General features: G+C 36.5%; 1 protein-coding gene across 1 annotated transcript in view; it reads left to right on the top strand.

The window, feature by feature from the left end:
• LOC145688320 (histidine ammonia-lyase-like) overlaps nt 1-21,074 on the top strand; it is a 220,458-nt gene that overhangs the window by 98,377 nt on the left and 101,007 nt on the right. The window lies entirely within an intron of this gene.

Raw genomic sequence — 21,074 nt, 5'->3', positions numbered from 1 at the left:
TTTTAATACTCCCGCGCAAACAGCAGCTTGAATGTCCCTTCACTCTTCTCACTTTCATACCTTCATTCTCACCATCGCACACTGGGCCCAAACCAGGCAATTCTCAGCAAAAACTTGAAAAATGAAGTAAAAGATTGACTTGATATGATTTGTTATAATGAAAGCTTAATAGTGTACACACACGTAAGATAGTGTGCAGGAAAAGAAGTAATAGCAGTTTACAATGAACTCATGGGACGTGTAAATTTGGTTATCCGCCGAAGCCGGAGAGGCGCTGCTTAGCGACAGAAGATAGGAAATTGACTTTGAATGCGACTATTCCTACATTGCGTGTAGATATTCAGTGGCTGGTAAACATGGTGACACGACCGACATGTATGTATCGTTTTGTATATTTAGAATGTTGATGTGATGTGTAGTCAATAATCATATTTGCAATGATGCTAATATCATTATCATATCCCTATGATAATCCCCTACTTAATATAATATTTGGAAAATGCTGTGATACTGAAAGCATACAAACTATGGTCAAACGACAGAATGGCATTTTAGTAGAAAATATGGCATAATATGTCTGTGAGCTTTTAATATGTCGTAGCGGAAACACTGTATGCGAAGAGAAAACCTGCACATATTTGCACTTTTGGGAAATATCGCGCATGAAAATGTTTGAGGAAAACCGCCTTCTGCATGCAATGCTGCTTTTGAATTTAGCTGGGATGAATGTGAGAGTAAGTGTTGGATTATTAGACGTGTGATCCCCATCCACGCAGTGTCAAAGTTGAATATAGGTAGATTCTGAGAATTTTGTCCCCAGACCTCGTTGGGGTTTCGCCTCCAGGACCCATCTTATTTCCAACATCTAGTCATACTTCTCTGGCATTCACCAACAGAACTAAACTCTAGTCAAATATATTTGATTAATGGTGGCGACATTTTGAAACGCCAATGCTAAACAATCTACGGACCATAACGTAGAACCATTAAAAATGGTGTTGATCAATTTAGTTTTTTTTTTTTTTTTTTTTTTTTTTTGTGATGCGTGCACAGAAGTGACATTGGAATCAACTGTAATGAGCCTCCGCTCGCTCCAACTGAGAATGTTCCAATCAAGCCCTGAAATGAGCTCAAGTAATGCACGATGCAATATATAAAACAAACTGAACAAGTTACTGATGCTTGTAAATAATAATATGTTTAATATATCTGATAATATATCCATATCGAGAACTTTTGATGAGATAATTTTTATGTATTGAAGCGTCCTTGCATCTTCATTGTCATAACGAATCATCCACAAGTTTAAAATAATTTTGAGAAGCAAGAACTTTTCTTCAGTTTTATTACTCTTCAGTTGTAAAATGAATAAGTACACTTTTTCCTTTCATGCGTAAGAATATAAGCCAATCGTAAATTGCCAAATCAAAGCATATTGCCCACGCGTTTGTTTATGCCAATCATATAATCTGTTATGTAATTTAGGCGCGAATATAAGGAATAGACCTATTTCCTTTTATGATGTAAAACACTATGCTTTTGATGAAATAATGTCGAAATAACATTATTGTAGCCACTGCACACACCGAACTAATTGGTTTTCTTTCAATTTTCTGCTTCATATTGCGAATTCTTATTTTTGCCAAGAATTCAGTGCTTTGGCCCCACTGTGCGTCATGATTAATCCGATTGGGTAGATAAAAAAAACGTTTTGAACTAAGCAAACTCATCGCTGTTAAATGCCTAACACGACTTTGATTCTTTCTGATTTTAAAAATGCTCCTGCATCAGTGGCGTATTTAAGGGGCTTCCGGGCTTAACCCCCCTCCCGAAATCTTACTTATTATAGTAAAGTATATGAAATATCTTGCAGAATTTTCACATTTTCAGGCAAAGCCCCACCCGAAAGTTAGCAAAGCCCCCGAAACAAAATCGTAAATACGCCACTGTCCTGCATACACTATAAGTCATTATTCGGGACCTTGTATACCACATGTTATTAAGAAATCATCTATAATAAACCCTTTAAGTAATAAGTAAAAACTTATGACTTATTTAAACTTTTGGATTGAGAGCGAAGCGAGCAAGAAAATTTTTAAGAAATTGCGTATTTCATTGATAACCGACAGCAATATTGATCTAATAAGGCGCCAATACTTTCTGGGGGCGACTCGTATTTTACTCATGTCCAACACCACTTTTTCTTTCTCCTCGCTCGTTCGGCGCCCCCTGGTATCAGCGCCCGGGGCGGGCGCCCCGCTGGCCCCCCCTTAGCTACGGCTCTGTTCTAGATATAAAAACACTTGAACACCAGAACAATATGTTGAATTGGTGGCGTTATTTGCCGAAGTTACTATATATATATATATATATATATATATATATATATATATATATAACATGCAAAGAAGTCTGTTCAAAAGGCTTTGAGTAAATTTAGTTGTTTTCTGCAGTTTATTTTTTTTATTATGTTTCAACATTTTCTTCTGACCTAATTGTTGATCGTTGTCTATGCACATAGATCTAGATCTCCCTATTTCTGAAGAGGATCAAAATAATTAGATGATTGCGGCTTTGCTCAGCCTAACGTTTTCATGATATGTAAATAATTATTCATTTTTTCAATACCATGTCTAGCCAACGGGTAGCGTATCTCTAACATGACTACCTATTAGATTTGGGTATTTCCTTTTTCTAACCAATGCTTCTCTATTTGATCTCTCAATTCTACATTCTTTCAACTCTCATAAGAATACTAATTGAACTTAGTTTTCACTTCACAAATATCTACTAGAAAATGTTTAACACATATCATTATTTCATACAAACAAAAATATTCGCTGCATGACTTTACATATTGTATATACATGTATTTGCAAATAAACCTTATTAAATTGTCTAGACTAAAACTGTGAACTGTTTGCCCACTTTGAAACGCAAATATAAATATTTTCCCCCTCGAGAACTTAAAAAAATACTTTAATGTGCTGACCTTCCATATAGGCAGGCTACATTGACTAGTATCCTTGACTTTTTGCTCTTTTTAAGCGACTGAGAAAGATAATGTAGGCCTATCCATGCGAAAGTTGCGCAACAGCTTCATAAGATGCTAAATACACGTGCCAAGAACATTTTCCTGGAATATTTACGTTGTCGTAGACAACCGGAACAACCAGATCTGCTGGAATTTAAATGACCTGACCACATCACAAATCTTTCCCTGTATGGTGACATGTCATCTGATCGGAGGATTCAGCGTACGATTGGCCAATCTGACAGGAGTGTTGCCACACCTTCAAAAACTTGACGCCAAAAGAAATGTTTTATGTGCAACATTTGCATGCTTTGAGAGTAGCCACAGAGCAAAGAGCAAAAAACACACAGAAAGATTAGGGAACCTGTTCAGTGCAATAGCCACCTTCTCCTGTTTTTTTTTTTCTTTCCTTGTCCCACATTCATTCACAGCAGAGGCATAACTATGATTTCAGAATATATGGATATATAAATACAAGACAACAATGTTTCTGTACAAGGCCATGCCTAAAATCAGAACCATCATATTAAGGTTAGAATTAAAATTAAAAGGAAGCTGGGTTATATATATAACATGCAGGGTTGTAATGTAAATGAGCTAGCTCACTTGAGTGTACATGTTTCTCGTAAGATTTATCATGAGCTAGCTCGCTCTGAAAGACGTGAGGGTGAGTTGAGTTAAGCTCGAAATACATGCGAGTGTGAGCGTGAAACCACGTTCAACTTCACTCTCATCTCCGGCTATTGTTATTTTCACAAAATATTGTAATCGGTCATTTGTACATTTCTTGTTGTCGACGTCTGACAAAAGACTTGTTATACTAATAATGTTATTAACGAAGTGAGTCGCGAGTAGGGGGCTAGCGCTATAAATAGCTCAAAGTGACTAACAGTTTATTTATCTTCAACTGATATTGTTTAGTTGGCGGAACTTATCTTAAATTATTTATGTTTGTGTAAATTTATAACGCGATGGTTATGTATCTACCAACTTCATAATTCTTAGACTTGTTTGTCAGTTGAACATTACCCTATTTTTGAAAAACTTTTGTATAGACTATAACATTCTTTTACTGTCAAATGCCATAGTTCAAAGACTTTTAGCTGCACTGAAGATATCTTGTCGCCATAGCGCACTAGACTGCTTGAAAAACATTTTTGGTTTGATTGATTTAACTTTGAGTAGCTCAGTGGCAGAGCGTTCACCTCTGGTGCATGTGGTCTTTGGTTTGATCCCAGCTCGCGCCAACTGAACTTCGTGGTGGACAAACACCGTGTGTTTGGGTCTCTCGGGGTTCTCCTCTTTCTTCATTTCACCATTTTACTCATTTTTTATCATTACCGTCTCCTTTAGCCTAGCCGGCATAAGCGTAGGACGTAAAATTGAATCTTATTCACTGTCAGCATTAGAAAATAAACTTCACAAATATGTTTTTGGTTGCAACCATAAAACAACTGTGAATTTTTCATTGGATATTGAACTTCCAAGTTCTCTCCTGTAAAATTTCCGTTTTAGAATAGCACCATTTGACATCAAAGCGGCCCATATATATTCACATATTCATAAACAACCTTGTTAATCCACTGCTGAATTTTTTTTTTTTTTTTTTTTTTTTTTTTTTTTTTTTTTTTTTTTACAGCGATCCATCTCGGAAATTCTTTCCCTTGTTGCTTTGCAGTTTTTCTTGATTTCGTGACACCACCTTATATAAGAAAATGTTTACTAGTTTCTTCTTGCATCTTGGTATCCAGTTCAAGAACTGTTTTTCTCCACTGATCTTAGGCCCATTTTTTTCTTGGAAGATATCTGGTCCATTGTCACTCCAGTGTCTTTATTTTTATGATAATATCCGCTACTCGTATCATTGTCATATTGTTTTTTCTATATTTGTGGATGATTTCTAGCATACATCTTTCCATTTCTCGTTTTTTTTTTTTTTTTTTTTTTAATCTAGAGACTGTTAATGCCTAATTTTATTAATGTTCACATCATTAACCTATATGTCAAAATAAGAAGAATATATTCATTGAGAATTTTACGCTTTAGATCCACCAGTGTTTGGATTTCAATATGAAGCTGTTCCTTTCGAATGCGCTCCAGCCCATGTCTGTTAATTTTTTCTTTAATATTACACTACATGAACAATTTCTGTCTCAAATACATTTAAGTGTTAACTTCTAATTCAGCATTTTCAACTTTAATCCTTAATTTCTTTGCAAAGTTGTCCGACTTCTTTCTCTTCAAACTACCATATCTTGTAGATCTCTGTTGTTGTTTCCAAAGAAAACGATATTATCACTGAAACGAAGGAAGGTCAGACGTTTTCTTTATGTCCTTTCCTACGCCCACTTCAAAGATCAGAAAACGTGCTGAAGTTCCCTTGTGAAAAAGCTTGGAAAAATAGTATCACCTTAGCATACCTCTTTCTCTATCCTTATAGTCCTTCTACAGCCATAGTTGGGTATTTGCAGTTACTTGTTTAAAGACATTGTCTCTATCCTAATCCTAACTATATATACCTAGGTATAAAACTACATGAGCAGACATAAATTATTCAGCACTTCCTGTAGGGCTGCAATGATTAAATTTGGCATTCCGAAATTAACCGACAGGAAAATTGCCAAAAGTGAATATTTTTAATTTTTAGGGGGTCTAAAGGGGAGATGAAGAAATTCCCCATGTTTTTAAATGGGCCTTTTTTGGAGCTATAATATCATATTTTAGGTACTTGGAACTGGAATAAAAACTTGAAATTCGGTATGATTATACGTTTTCGTTAGCGTCAACTAACTGAATCACTAAAAATAAAAATTTCCAACTGTATAGGGGTTTTATGTGGAACTGAAAAATCTTTCCCATGTTATTTATATGGGACATCTTCTACGCCCCAAAATGTTTAGGCACTTGCGGCAGGATTAGAATGATGAAATTTCGCATGATTGTGGCCTTCCGGGACTAACCTACAGAAAAATTGCCAAAAGTGAATATTTTTAGTTTTTAAGGATTATAAAGGGGGGATGAAGAAATGCCCATGTTATTTAAATGGGCTTTTTCTTGGGATACAAAATCTTATCTTTTAGATAGTTGAAATAGGGAAAACAAAACTTGAAATTTGGTAGAATTGTGTATTTAAGAGGTGCGAGTAAACGTTAGGGTCAGGGGGCTAAGCTGCGCCAAATTCAGGAAATGTAATTAACGATATATAAAAATGATAAAAAGCTGATAAAGGCTAATACGTAAGAGATGCGCGGCCGTAGGCAGAGCAACGCGGGGGTTTAGGGGCGGAGGCCCCAGCTAGCCAAAGGCTATTTTTATATATTTAATATAAAACGGAAAATCACTATGTTTGTTACTATAAATCTCTTGAACCACCCGACCGATCTCGATCAAATTTGTAACATGGATGAGGTTCGAAGCTGGGCTGGTTTTAGGCTATTCACTTTGATGCTAGAACTGAGGGTTCGGGGAGGAGGAAGGGGTATAAAAATAAATGAAACTTTATAACTCTTGAACCACTCGATCGATCTTGATCAAATTTTCCACATAGATGAGGTTCAGACCTGGAATCGTTCTTATGATTTAAATTTGACGGTTCAACATTGGGGAGGAGAAGGACGGAGAGATATATATACGAGAGTCATTCGGAAAGTAAAGAACGTTTTGCGCTAGCGCGTGCGCGTGTTCCCCCACCCCCGCTGCCGCTGGGTTATTGACCTGGGCAAGCTTTAGCCTCAGTCTGGCACCAGCTGCGATCCGCTACGGTCCGTTATTGCTTCGCTGTGCGACTGTAAAATGTGCGATACAATTACTGATCCCGCCAAGTGTGAGGTTCGTAGTGTGATAAGATTTTTGAATGCCAGAAAAGTGCGTCCGATAGAAATTTATAGACAAATCACTGAGGTGTATGGAAATGTAACGAATGAAGCATCAGTTCGTAAGTGGTGCATTATGTTTAATGACGGACGGACGAATGTGCACGATGAGGAACGCTCGGGCCGGCCTTCTGTTGTGACTGACGAACTCAAAGGAAGAATTGAGCGGAAAATTCAAGAGGATAGGCGATTCACTATTGATGGGCTGCACGAATTCTTTCCTGAAATTTCAAGAACTGTGTTGTACGAAATTGTCAGTGGTGAACTTGGTTACAAAAAAATTAGTGCAAGGTGGGTGCTTCGACGATAAATAATTTAAGTATGTTTGTCACATCTACAAACGAATATTCATTCGCATAGAACCTCCAATACATAACATTAAAAACACATGAACTATAGAAAGAAAACCATTGTGCATTAGAGCAGATTTCTTATTAGTAAATGGCCCTGCACACGCGCACTGCTCAGATTGCCCACAGCCTGAGCCTGAGCGCGAGTCCAAATTTAACTCAATCGCGATTGAGATTGTCACGGGTGTAGCGGTTTACATTGAATATTCCAACATTTTATCAACTAGGTCGCCTTAGATTTTTCTCCAATCCCCAAAACGCGTGGTTTTTCGTGATTAAGATATTTTTATGTAGAACCTGAAAATCGGGTGGCACCCGCTAAAATCGGGTAATATGGCAACACTAAGCTAAATAGAAAATAAGGTATATCCCTATTTAAGATCACTGCACATGGAACTCATGAAATTCAATTTGAAATCTCATTCACTTAGACCAGCGTTTCCCAACCGGTGTGCCGCAGCACATTGGTGTGCCGCGAGGAATCGAAAACAAAAATATTAATTTTATAGCAATCAAATTGCAAAATTTAGGGAAAAATGTATATTTGTATTTCGCATTACTGTGAAGCTCTACTATGAACCTACAATTTTAAAGTTCCATTCCGGGTTACTATTCTGTACATTTCTAATGTTTAAAAAAAGTATTTCTTATCACTGTTATTACCATACTTGCTTCTTTATTATTGCAGACTATTTCGTAACTTGAAAATTTAAAATATCATTCAATCCTTTCGACAAATTACCTACATTTGTGTTTTAAAAGTAATAGAGATTTGTTTGTTCGTTCGTTATGTAGTGATCTTTCTTCTTAGTAAAAGGTTGGATACAGTTTTTTAAAAGAAAGCGTATTTTTAAAAGCCTGAGTTCAATATTTCATTGCAATAGTTTTCTATTTTTAAATTAGAATAAAAAATAAGCATAATGATTTACCACGGGGGAAAAACAGTGAAAGAGCTTTCTTCTCTGTGAGGAGATCAATAATAACAGAAAAGATACCACTGTGTTTTATATTTACACAGTAATATCTGTAAGTGTGCCGCGAGAATCCAAGTAACACCCGTAGTGTGCCGCAAGTTGAAAAAGGTTGGGAAACGCTGACTTAGACTGAGATCTTTTATATTATTATTACTCTTTCCTCTGGTTTTTAAAAATAGTACTGCCACTCTTTTGTTAACAAAAAAACACCTCCCTTTCTTTAAAAAAAGGAAAAGAAAAGAAAGGAAAAAAATCTAGATCGCAATACATAATTTTATTGTTGATTTGTTGCCACTCAGATAAATGTGAATGTTTTGGTTTTACATGTGTTGATTGGTTTCTTATTGCAAGTACCAGACACCTACAATAGTTTATACGTGAAGAAAATACCGATCATGTTTTATTCTGTATCCTTTTACTTCCTAATAACGATAGCCGTGCCTATTTGTGAGAAATTGCAACTTTTTTTTTTTTTTTATTCTGCCAATTGTAAAAGTATACTCACAAGAATTTCCCTACACTTTAAGACATTTTAAGAAAAAAAATCTTCTTTCCCGTCTGCAAATTATAAGCATTTTTTCCGTACGCCGACGGAACTTTCCCTCCATCTGGTGATCTGGCAACTGTGAGCCGAAGTGAGAAAGATATTAGTGCTGTCGAATTTTTCTGACATTTGTGGTTTTCGATTTGTGGTTTCTGAAAAAGTGGTTTTAAAACCGAAACCGCAAATGCGGTTTTGGAAACCGAAACCGCAAAAGCGACTTTCAAAACCGAAACCGCAAAAGCGGTTTTCGAACCCAACACTTTGGTTTTATGAAATTTCACTTTTTCTGAAAACCGGTTTTCGTTTTTTCAGAAACCGATTTCGACAACACTAGTTCAGATCCGGCGAGTTGGGGGTTAGCACATCACTTGGAACTCACTGCTATGTTCCTCGAACCACTCCATCACACTCCTGGTCTTGTGACATGGTGCATTATCTTGTCGAAAAATGCCACTACCGTTGCGAAACATGGTAGTCATGAAATGCCACTACGTTCATGGGTGTACATAGTTTGCAAGCAGTGTGCAGTACGCCTTGGCCGCCATGGTGCCTTGCTCGAGCTCCACTAGACACATGTATGGTCACGCGAATGTTCCTCACAGCATAATTAAGCCGCCACCATCTTGTCTCCGTCCCTCGGTACAAGTGTCAAGGAGGTGTGTTCCCTTGAAACACGACGGTTTCGCACCCTCCCATCACCATGATGAAGAAGGTATCGTGATTCATCAGTTAATGCAACGCTTTGTCACTGCGTCGAGGTCCAGTGGCGATGGTCACGTGTTCATTTCAGTCATAGTTGCCGATGTCGTGGTGTTAACATTCGCATATGGATGGGTCGTCGGTTGCGGAGGCCCATCGTTAGAAGTGTTCGGTGCATTGTGTGTTCAGACACACTTGTACTTTGCCCAGTATCAAAGGTTGATGCTGGTTCCGCCACAGTTCGCTGCATGACCTCTTTTACCAGTTCGCCTAGTCTACGACGTCCGATAGCTGTAATGAGGTGGGGGTGCCCAACCCCTCGACGTTTGGAAGTCTTTCCTCTTTGGTAACTCGTGATATTATACGTAATTCGTGACATGCTGCAACACATTAAAGCTTCTAAATGGTTGGGGAAGCGATAATCCAGATATTACTGTACGTAGCCTTATTGCGCTCATGGAAACGAAAACACAATAATTATAACTATGCTAAATTACTATAGACTGCCAATTGCTCATTAAGAGAAATTATGAAGTTCACTTTGTCGCAATAGATGTGTTTCCATTGGGATTACTTTAATAGTAAACACGGTTTATAACCATTAACTAACCTGTTTTTAACCACAATAAAACCATGTACTACTAAACAGAAAAAAAAACATGAATGTAGACAAAATTATGGATTTCACACAAATATCCGTCATTTGAGATTATTTTTATATGTCTCGCACCCTCTTTAGTATGGAACCCGTTCCTTAGCTCACGGGGGCAAAATTTAATAGTAAACACTTTTTTGAGTTTCACCATTGAGCTCAGAGACCCGGAAAACTATGGATTTGACAGTAATATCGGTCATTTTCGATTAGTTTTACATGTCTCGGTAACCTCCCCTCCCATCAGGTGGCCCCGGCCAGCATATAATGGTAGCTTAATTTGAAAGTCATTGCTATTGCTAATGAAAGCGTCACCATTGATTTCAGTGACCGCGAAAACTATGGATTTGACACTAATATCAGTCAGTTTATATTTCTTTTACATGTCCAGCTAAATGTCCCCGCCTTAGAACCCCTGGTTCGAAATTTCAAAACACCGCTTCTTCTTGATCTGCGGCCTTTACCAAGGTACCCGTGACCCAAATTTGGTAACTCTCGGTCTACTCGTCTGGTACCCAGGCGACACACAGAAAGACAGACACACAAACAAGCTCTTCACTTTATTTATATTAGACTAAGTTTTACCTTTAGCAATTTACTTTCACCTGTTACGTTTTAAACATATCACTGGCATACAATTAACTGTCTGGAAATTTCACTTTTCTTGATCCGATCTTATATTTTAAAAGTTTCCCTTACAACGATAACGTTGTATGTATCTTTGGCAATCTGTGCCTATTTTACAGAAAAGGGATCAGAGGCAAATTATGTGAGCAATGTAATGTAAAACGAAAAAGAAAGACATATAGAGATTTCGAGATTATTATTTTGTAATCGGTAGCTAAAATATGAGTTGTTGTTACTATAGCAACGATATAAATGATTGTACATATACGTAGACATCTTAACGAGTAGATAAGTGTGTATGAAGGTCTATATATAGAATATTTTATTATATGTGCAGAAAAGTTAATTATATATACTTATCATGGTCACATATTAAAAGCCAATTAAAAAAGTGATAAAACGCGTTGAGTTATTTAGAAGATTAACTTAAAATACGAACCAGGCCCTTATAAAAATTGGTGCCTCACCACGGGAGTTATATAAAGTGTCGTTTGGAAGGTCTAGTAAAAACGGCATTTCAACGCGATCTTAATATCACGATTTTGCGAAGTGGAAAAGTAATTAAACGAAATATGGCCACGGAAAGTAATAATTTGGTTGAAGGACAAAGTATGAATCTTGAATTGACTCTGAGGGACAATTTGGCAGACATTCTAAAAGATTTGGCACAACAGATAAAAAATCAGTCCGAGCAGATGAAAAACCAATCGGAGCAAATGCAACATGTGAATGAAAAATTGGACCAGCAAATGCAACATGTGAGTGAAAAATTGGATCAGCAAATGCAACATGTGTATGAAAAGTTGGACCAGCAAATGCAACATGTGAATGAAAAACTGGACCAGAAATTAGCGCAACTAGCCAATGACTTTGATTTAAAAAAATAGTAAAATTGAATCAACGTAATGAAGATAGATGGGAGCATGTGCAACATCAGTTAGATCAAATGAACTTACACGTGGTGCAAAAATTCGAGAAATACGAAGAGAAAATAGAAAAAGTTGTACAGCGAAGCACAGAAATTCAAGAATCTACGGATGTTTTAAAATCGTCAATTAACGCACATGAAAACCACATTAAAGTACTACAAGATGAAGTTAATTTCATCAAAGAAAGATGCTTTCCCGGAACTTCATTTCAGGATACAGAAGGCACGAGTCATCCTATAGCCACAGGTTGGGTACCTGATCATCCTCCAAGAGCAAGATTGGAATTTGCTGGATCATCGAGTGGTGCAGAGAGTAGTGGCGGAGAAGAACGAGAGAGGCAAACATCCAAACGCAGACGCATCTCCAGTAGAGGTATGGAGACATCTACAGGTAATCAGTTGCGGTTTAGCGAAGTAAAGTCGCTCACAAAGTTTAGTGGTGTGCCAGGAGATATACCCGCTAGGGCATTTCTCGAAAAATTCCAGGATGAATGTGAGCTCATCGGTGTAAATGAGTCTCAATTCTTAAAAATATTACCGCATATCTTGTTGCCACCTTGCCTAACATGGTTTAAGGCTATTAGAGGTAGTCTTCATTCGTATTCAGATTTTAAGAATGCTCTTTTGTCGAATTATGAAAACGATTTTATGGTAGCAAATAGAGATGCTGTTTTGCGAACGAATCACTACAATCCAAAGTTACACCGTAGTATTACTGAATTTGTAGTATCAACATATCATGAGCTAAGATCATTAAATCCGAACCATCCGGAATCCCGAATTATAGCTTCAATTAGGATCCTATTGCCATTTAGACTACAACAGTTGTTAATGTCGGCTCAGTGCATTAATTTCAATCATTTAATTATGCTCATTCAAAGTTATGAGAGTCAATCTGCAATTCAGAATAACAATAAGATGCAGGATAGAGGTCAGGGTAATTATGCACGTAATCAGACACAATATGCATCTGTTCGTAATGTAGATATACAACCTGAAAATGATACTAATGTACGTAATTCCAATACTAGAATGAGTAGCTATAATGGTACCGGAAATCAGACGCAGCCCAATTATAGAAATGGAGCTAGGAATTTCAGAAATAAGAACAGGAATTTCAGTAGAAATAATAATTATCGCCGATTCTCACAAAATCAATTTACAGATGGCAGGAACTTCGTAAATAGGAACCAAAATATGGTATCATCTTATGAAAGACAAGCACGTACACAAGACTGTGCTATACAATGTTCCTTAAATGAACCCTTCGAACGTATAACTTGAATTGACAAAAAGGCGTCCGATGGATTTGTACTAAATTGACCTTTGCTTACGTCTATGGATAATGTGTTTTTCAGTTCATTTATTATTAAAATGTACGTTGAAAACATGTGTAATTATGAATTATTGTTCCAACTTTGTTATTCTATCGTTGAATTTTCAGAATTGTATACTTTATCTGATGTTTGATGTTTGATGTTTGTGTTTCTTGTCTTTTGCAAAGTTATCTCATAATTACTTATTTGAATATTATGAATCTTTAAAAATAAAAGATCGTAATTTTAATGTAAACTTATGAAAGTAATGACATATATATGAAATATATGCAATTTATTATATGGAAAGAATAAGAATAACGAATATCGAATCTCTTGATTTTTCAAAACTTATTAATGTGTTAAGTGATAACCATCAATGTGTTTATATATTCCAACTTTGTTGAGTGATCCTATCAATATTTAATAGTATGAAGATCTTTGTTTGTAAAGAGTGTTGTTTGCATATAACGAAATAGTTGATTTTGTAGCCTATAAAGAAACTATTAGTTAGGAGTAATTCTTGAATAGCCTTAATTATGATAATTGTAATTCGTCGTTATTAATGTCGAGATATATTGACAAAAATATAAAAATGTGTTATGTTATAGTATATTATATATAAATGGAAAAGTAGAATATGTGTATTAAAGATGATATTATATATATGTGAGGGCTATTCAAAAGATAAATGTTTCATGATATATATAACCCAGGGTTTTTTCCTTCATAAAAATACTATTATGGAAGTCCCGTTCGAGGCGACATCTACAACGATAACGTTGTATTTATCTTTGGCAATCTGTGCCTATTTTACAGAAAGGGGATCAGAGGCAAATTATGTGAGCAATGTAATGTAAAACGAAAAAGAAAGACATATAGAGATTTCGAGATTATTATTTTGTAATCGGTAGTTAAAATATGAGTTGTTGTTACTATAGCAACGATATAAATGATTGTATATACACGTAGACATCTTAACGAGTAGACAAGTGTGTATGAAGGTCTATATATATTTTATTATATGTGCAGAAAAGTTAATTATATATACTTATCATGGTCACATATTAAAAGCCAATTAAGAAAGTGATAAAACGCGTTGAGTTATTTAGAAGATTAACTTAAAATACGAACCAGGCCCTTATACCCTGGTATATATTTTATTTCCAATTTATAGAGAGAAATTCATTTCCTATAAACGTATTTCCCATGTGCGAAGAACAGCTCGGATTCGGTTAAGTTAGGTTCTGTTGTCTGGCTCCCATCATCTAGACGTAACCCAACCAATTTCCTTTCAGAACATTAAATAGGTTGAGAAGAACCTGAGCATAATGATAACGATACCTGTAAACTTTAATAAAAATGACCCCGTATTCTTAATGTGTACCTTCCTATTGGTGTACATTCTAGAACACACTTTCGAACCTACAGGAAAATAATATAACATGCTGGCACATTGTACATCAATTTCGAACATTCTGGAACATTTTAGAACATCCTGGATCATTCTAGAGGTTTCTAGACCATCCTGAAAACTCTAGAACATTCTCGAACCTTTGGGAAACTTCTATCACAGTATGTAACATTTCCAAGATTGTTGATAATTCTAAAATTTAACCCATTTTTAGCACAGTAACACCGTTACTTGGGCGTTTTCTCCCTTTAGGATCCCTGCTGGTCCAAACCGAAACCTTCTTCATGGATGGGAGATACAGGACTACAATACCATATAACTCCCATGGGGCGCCGAGTCTTAGTTTCGGAGCCTTTGTGGCACGCACGGACAAGCCACACTTACTTTTATTATATATATTGTTTGATTTTGATGTACAATCAAATATCACCACATTAATTATTAGTTTTAATTAACTGAATTGAGATGAAAATTAAATCTTGATCTCAAAAGATTATCTATTAAGTTTATGTGATCTGTACCTTTCTAAAATAATAAATGCTAAAATTGATTTCAAGGCTGTTTCTGAGTGAATACTTTCTTCAAAATAATATTAAATATTATAGAAAGATTTTCGAGCCATTCAAGTCGAGTCGAAATTTTTACGAGCAGTTTCGACTCGAAAATATGAGTCGAGAAATACGTTTTTATCGACTCGTCTCAAATTTTACGAAGTGTGTCTCGACTCGAATATCGACTTGAAAATATCTCCCAATATTTGCTGAGGTACATATTATTTGCCAGTAGGCAGGGACGGCCTTAAGCCGATTACACCGATTGCTCCCAATCGGGCCCCGCGCCTAAGGGAGCCCCGCGCTAGCATCATCTACTCTACTCTCCGTCTCCAGTGCCGTTTAAACAGCATATTAGAACTCAGAGCAAACAATTGTATTGTGATTCCTATGACTAAATTTTTCTCCTAATTCACATAATTAATACATGCCATTCTGCTCGCGGGACCCCCGGCCCAAGTTGCTATGTACCGTTAAGATGGCTCTTCTACTTTCGGTTGTCAAGTACACAACAACATATTGCATTACTATCGCATGTCTATAAATATGTTGTTGTAGGAATGTTGTAGGAATATAATTTGATAACGAATTCGCCCGGTATTTCTTATAACGTTAGCATGTGTATAATCGGAAAAGACATGTATGTGGCAAATTTCATGTCAAAAGAGCAGTAAATAAGAACAATAAAACGAAAGTAAAACTTTCTTCTCCATTTAGCAACGTTTTGTTTTATTCATTCTAATTTTCGTATTTATAGTTCTTTTCCTACGAAATTTACCACAAATATACATTTCTCGATTATACACATAGATCAGTATTAAAAGTACCCTGCAAAATCATTATCAAATTATATTCTTACAAGAAGACAGTTATAGATGTGCGACAATCATTTTGGACGTGGGTGTACATCCATGGACTCCACAAGGGAGGATATGGCTTCTCCCTAACAAGTAAATGAATAGTTTGTATTAAGTTTTCGGACATAAGCAAATATTTTCTGAATTTAATGCCGCAGTAATTTCTTTATTTTGATTTACGTTTACAACTTTTGTTCTAAAAATTGATTTTATGTCCAGGGAGTATTCTGCATCCCACAACATCACTAACCAATCAAGTTTCCTTACACACACCTCTAGACGTAAAAATATGGTTTTCTTTGAATTTGTGTAAAAATGTATATTATTATTCTGGGTGCACTTTCTTTTACTTTGAACACCTCCACTAAGTAAAAGTTCCTGACGTTCTTACTGATTATGTCATGTGATATTACTGTGAATACCAGATGGTATAAAAAAATCAGCCTCAGTGCGACTTCTATGCATATCCTTTCTCTTACTGTAACTATATTAAAAATACAAAACCAGAGGACAAACTTTGCCCTCTCCTGCGGATATTTTTTTTAATAAAGTTAGGAAAACCGAATGTATACTAGTGCGTACTGAAAGGTAGCTGCTTATGAAGGTTTGTCTTCTAACTCGAATAATCCAATGAGCTCCTCCGTGGCTAAGCGGTTAGCGTACGCGCCTTTGGCGTGGGAGACCCGGGTTCGATTCCCGGCGGGAGCTCATGTGGTTCGGATTCCACGTTAATCAGTAGGTCCACGTCTCATATAGCCTTGCTGCTGAAAGGGACGCTAAACTAAAATCAACTCAACTCGAATAATCCAATGAAAAATATGTCATCCATCTTTCATCAGTTCCGTAAGGTCTGTGATCGTCTCATCATCTGCCTGCAGTCGATAACGATTTCAAGCTGATTATACCTTTCATAAGTAGCTATCTACGATATTCTCACTAGCGTACATTAGGTTTTCCTGGCTTGAATTCTTTTCAAAAAGATACAGTCGTTAAGAAATCTTGGACACAATGAATTCATATCAATGTGCATTTCATTATGTCTTACAAATATAAAATTTTCATAAGAAATTATACGAAGGTGTTATGTTTTATTCAGTCATGTTAACATGAAGTGCAAGTAAGGCCTGTTATTTTAACATTAAATTGCAACATAACTTTCGAAAGTCAATTCGTGTAAGGCCAAATTGACAAAGAAACTATGGTATTTACAGTTATTATGACGTATTTAAGACCTCATTCTTTTATATTTTCCACAATGTAAGGATTGTTGGTAGTTTTTGCTAAATTTTTAAAACACGTGTTAAAGTATAATCATTGTTGTATTGTCCGCCTGTAGGGTGGGGCAAGAGGGTCAGTTACATTACCTATATTTTCGAAAAGTGTTCAACTGTTCGAAATACATGTCAAAACTTGTAAGACTGTCTTGGTGATAGACTGTTGTATTTAATAGATTAGTATGAAATTCTACAGTACTATAGATATTTACTATAGGGCCTATTTAATATATGCACAGTAGCGTAGCCAGGATTTTATTTCTGGTGGGTCTGGGGGTCCTTCCCGGAATGTTTTCGGTAATGGGGAAAGTAAAACGCAATTTTAGGGTTTCTTTTAACATCTTTAAACTTTTCGGGGATACAGGAGCCCTCAGTGTTTGGTAATGTGGGGACTGAAAACGTAATTTTAGGTTTTATTTTAACAACTTTCAAAATTTCGAGGGAGGTCACCAAAACAAGTAGTATTATGATTATGTTCTTTTCAAATATAATATACTAATATTACTAGTTGCAGACTTACATATATATAATTTTATATTGAAATGCATCTTTATGTTTAGTCTACTAACTTTCACGCACTATTTAAGCGCACATGTTGATTGCTATCCATTATGACTGCAAAATTTCTTTTATACTTTTGAAATGAAACGAAAATTATATTTTTTTCATTTGACACCCTATGATTTGTTCTTAGGAGATGGATGATTAATGGAAGGAACTGATTATGAAATTAAATTTTGTGTGCTCTCTCACCGGGAATCGATATATATATATATATATATATATATATATATATATATATATATATATATATATATATATATATATATATATATATATATATTATATATATATATATATAATATTGAATCTACAGACCTTGCTGCAAGTTAGTTGTAAACATGGGGCCCCGCAAAATGTTCCCGATCGGGCCCCGCACCACTTAAGGCCGGCCCTGCCAGTAGGTAAGCAAAGACTTATGAATTTAATGGAAATACCTGAGGTTGGTAATATGTCGAATGTCTTGATTTGCAACGTCAGGTGGGTAACACAGCGCCGAGCTCTTGGTGGTGATGTCAGGATAAACAACGCACTGTGAGAAGCAGTAGAACGGCAGGGTGCGGTGAACTGAGCAGACTATGATAGTGTAAAATGTGCGATGTCTCTGAATTTCAAAGAGGGCATGTTATTGGCGGTCGGTTATGTAATGAGTGTGACAAAAGTGGCAAATATGTTGGGTGTGGCGAGGGCCAATATCGAAGGTGGTTACAGCTTATAAAACTCACGGCAAAATCACATCGACGAAGAGGAACAGTAATTGGAAGAAAAAAAAAACTCATTTACTTTGCCCAAAGACTTCAATTATCAACGTAGACAACGGTTCCAAACACTTGCTGAGCTAACGCATGTAGTAAGCTACTTCTCTAGCTTACGTTTCGCTGAGATTTATCAGTGAGATACATAATCTTTCTTAGCTTTGAATACAGATTATTGCTACTGATTGTTCACTATTTCTGATTTCTTTGTACGTATTTTCTATTTGTATTTTCAAAACCCGATACGCTTTTTTTATATGTAATAACTAGAGACCGGATGTTTAGGCACTAAAAACCTGGAAAATAGGCAGGCAAATAGGCAGTAAAATAGGCACTAAAAGGTATCTCGAAATAATGAAGATAAATACTCAATACCATTAAAAAATAGATTCGTCACAGATAATGTTCAAAGAATATAAAAACATACTTGTTTGTTAATATCTTCTTTTATTGTATATATAAAAACGAAGCTTGTTATGCATTTCATATACACTGGGTGAGCCTGAAAGATATTCTCATACTTCGGGAGGTGATTCATGACATTCAAGAGGAATTTTTGTCTTCTTTTCATGTCATGAATCACCTCTCGAAGTATGTGCACATCTTTCAGTTCCGTTCCAATTGTCAGGATTCGATTTTCGATTCCAAGTTGGCACCCCCGTAACTCGTACACGACGCGAAATTCGACAGCACGCAACAAGACTTTCTGTCTTCTTTTCATGTCACGAATCACCTCCCAGCATATGTGCACATCTATCTGTTCAGATTCAATTGTCAAGATTTGATTTTCGATTCCAAGTTGGCACCACTGTCACTCGTACACGACATGAAATTCGACAAAATGCAAGAGGACTTTTTGTCTTCTTTTGATATCATTAAACACCTCCAGAAGTATGTGTACATCTTTGAAGTTCACTCTGTATATACACGGTGCGGCAGCGTTCATAGGATATTAAAAACACATCATCAGGCAGTAACTGTAATTTATTTATTACCTCTTATGTCAATTAATAGTTAAAGGTATGCCATTTACTAATGTGTAAGTCATTGTCCATTGCATGGATTACTTTCTGAATATGACTCCTGTCAAATGATGCCCCCTCTGCACAACACATTCATCTAGGCGGCGTTGGAAGCTTTCCATAACTCGGCGTAACGTATTCCCTGGGACATTGCCGACGGCAGTTCTGATGCGATCCTTCAACTCAGGAATGGTGGCACAACGTGTTCGGAACGCTTCTTGCTTCACGTAGCCCCAAAGGAAAAAGTCTGCACATGAAAGATCAGGTGAGCGATTCGGCCAGGAAATGTCACCAAAACGGGAAATTACTCTACCTGGAAATGTCTGTCGCAAGAAACCCCATGCAAATTCTGGCTGTATGCGAGATCGCTCCGTCTTGTTGAAACCATAATTGTTCCACATCCATATCGAGCATACCTAATTGGGGAAGAGCGAAGACTTGCAGCATCTTTAGGTAGCGTTCACTGGTCACAGTTACAGCCACACTGCTGTCATCGTCAAAGAAGTAAGGGCCAATAATCCCAAAGGAAGCAACTCCACACCACACTGTGACACGAGAACTGTGCAAAGGCTTGATGTGCAGTTCATGCGGGTTTACATCACTCCAATAACGCATATTCTGTTTATTCACTGAACCACATAACTCGAAATGAGCTTCATCTGACATCAGGATGGTGTGCAACATTTGTTGATTTTGGCGAAGGAGATCACGCATGGTTAAGCAGAATGTTTCTCGTGAAACCCAATCGCGAATCCTAATGTCCTTAACAATCTGCAGCTTATATGGCTGAAATGGAGATATTCGTGCAATATTCTCCTGAATGAGCGATCGGACATATGCACAGATCGGGCTACGCAATATTGCAGCACGAACATTTTCCAAGGCTTCTGGTATCCGCACAGTTCTTTCACTTCTTCCTGGTTTGCCATTGCAAACAGAATCTGTTGTTCGAAATGCACGTACCCATCTCACAATGGTACCGCACGCACATCTGAAACTTTCCCATGACGTCCCAAGTTAAATGTTGTAGAAATAGACGCTGGGTAGCAATAACAGAGTCGTTATTCTTGAAATAACTTTCAACAGCAAAGGTACGATGCTGTGCACTCCACCGCTCCATATCACTGTCACACTTGAAATGGCAGCTCATTAGTGCACGAATGCGGCACGAGCTGGCGCGCATTCATGCAGTACGTCATTGTACCATGCAAGTCAAATTACGCTATGAACGCTGCCGCACCCTATATATATATATATATATATATATATATATATATATATATATATATATATATATATATATATATACAGTGGCGGATCCAGGATATGATCAAGGGAGGGGCTAAACCACAATTTGCCGTTTTATCCAGTGTAAAGCTGAATTGAAGCCCATTTTATCCAGTGTAAACCTGAGCGTCAAGGGGGGGCTATAGCCCCGTAGCCCCCCCCTTAGATCCGCCCTTGTATATATATATATATATATATATATATATATATATATATATATATATATATATATATATATTGTAACGTACCACGTACTTATGTTTACAAACACCTAATATACGTATATATTTGTGTATTATTTATGCTATATAAATTACATATTTTCCCAATGACGGCTTATTTTGAAGAAAATGCATA

Source organism: Thermobia domestica, chromosome 6 (genome assembly GCF_964235325.1).
Source record: "Thermobia domestica chromosome 6, izTheDome1.hap1.1, whole genome shotgun sequence".
NCBI lineage: Eukaryota > Metazoa > Arthropoda > Insecta > Zygentoma > Lepismatidae > Thermobia > Thermobia domestica.
Note: the sequence above shows the minus strand (reverse complement) of the source record. Positions and strands in the feature narration are given on the sequence as shown.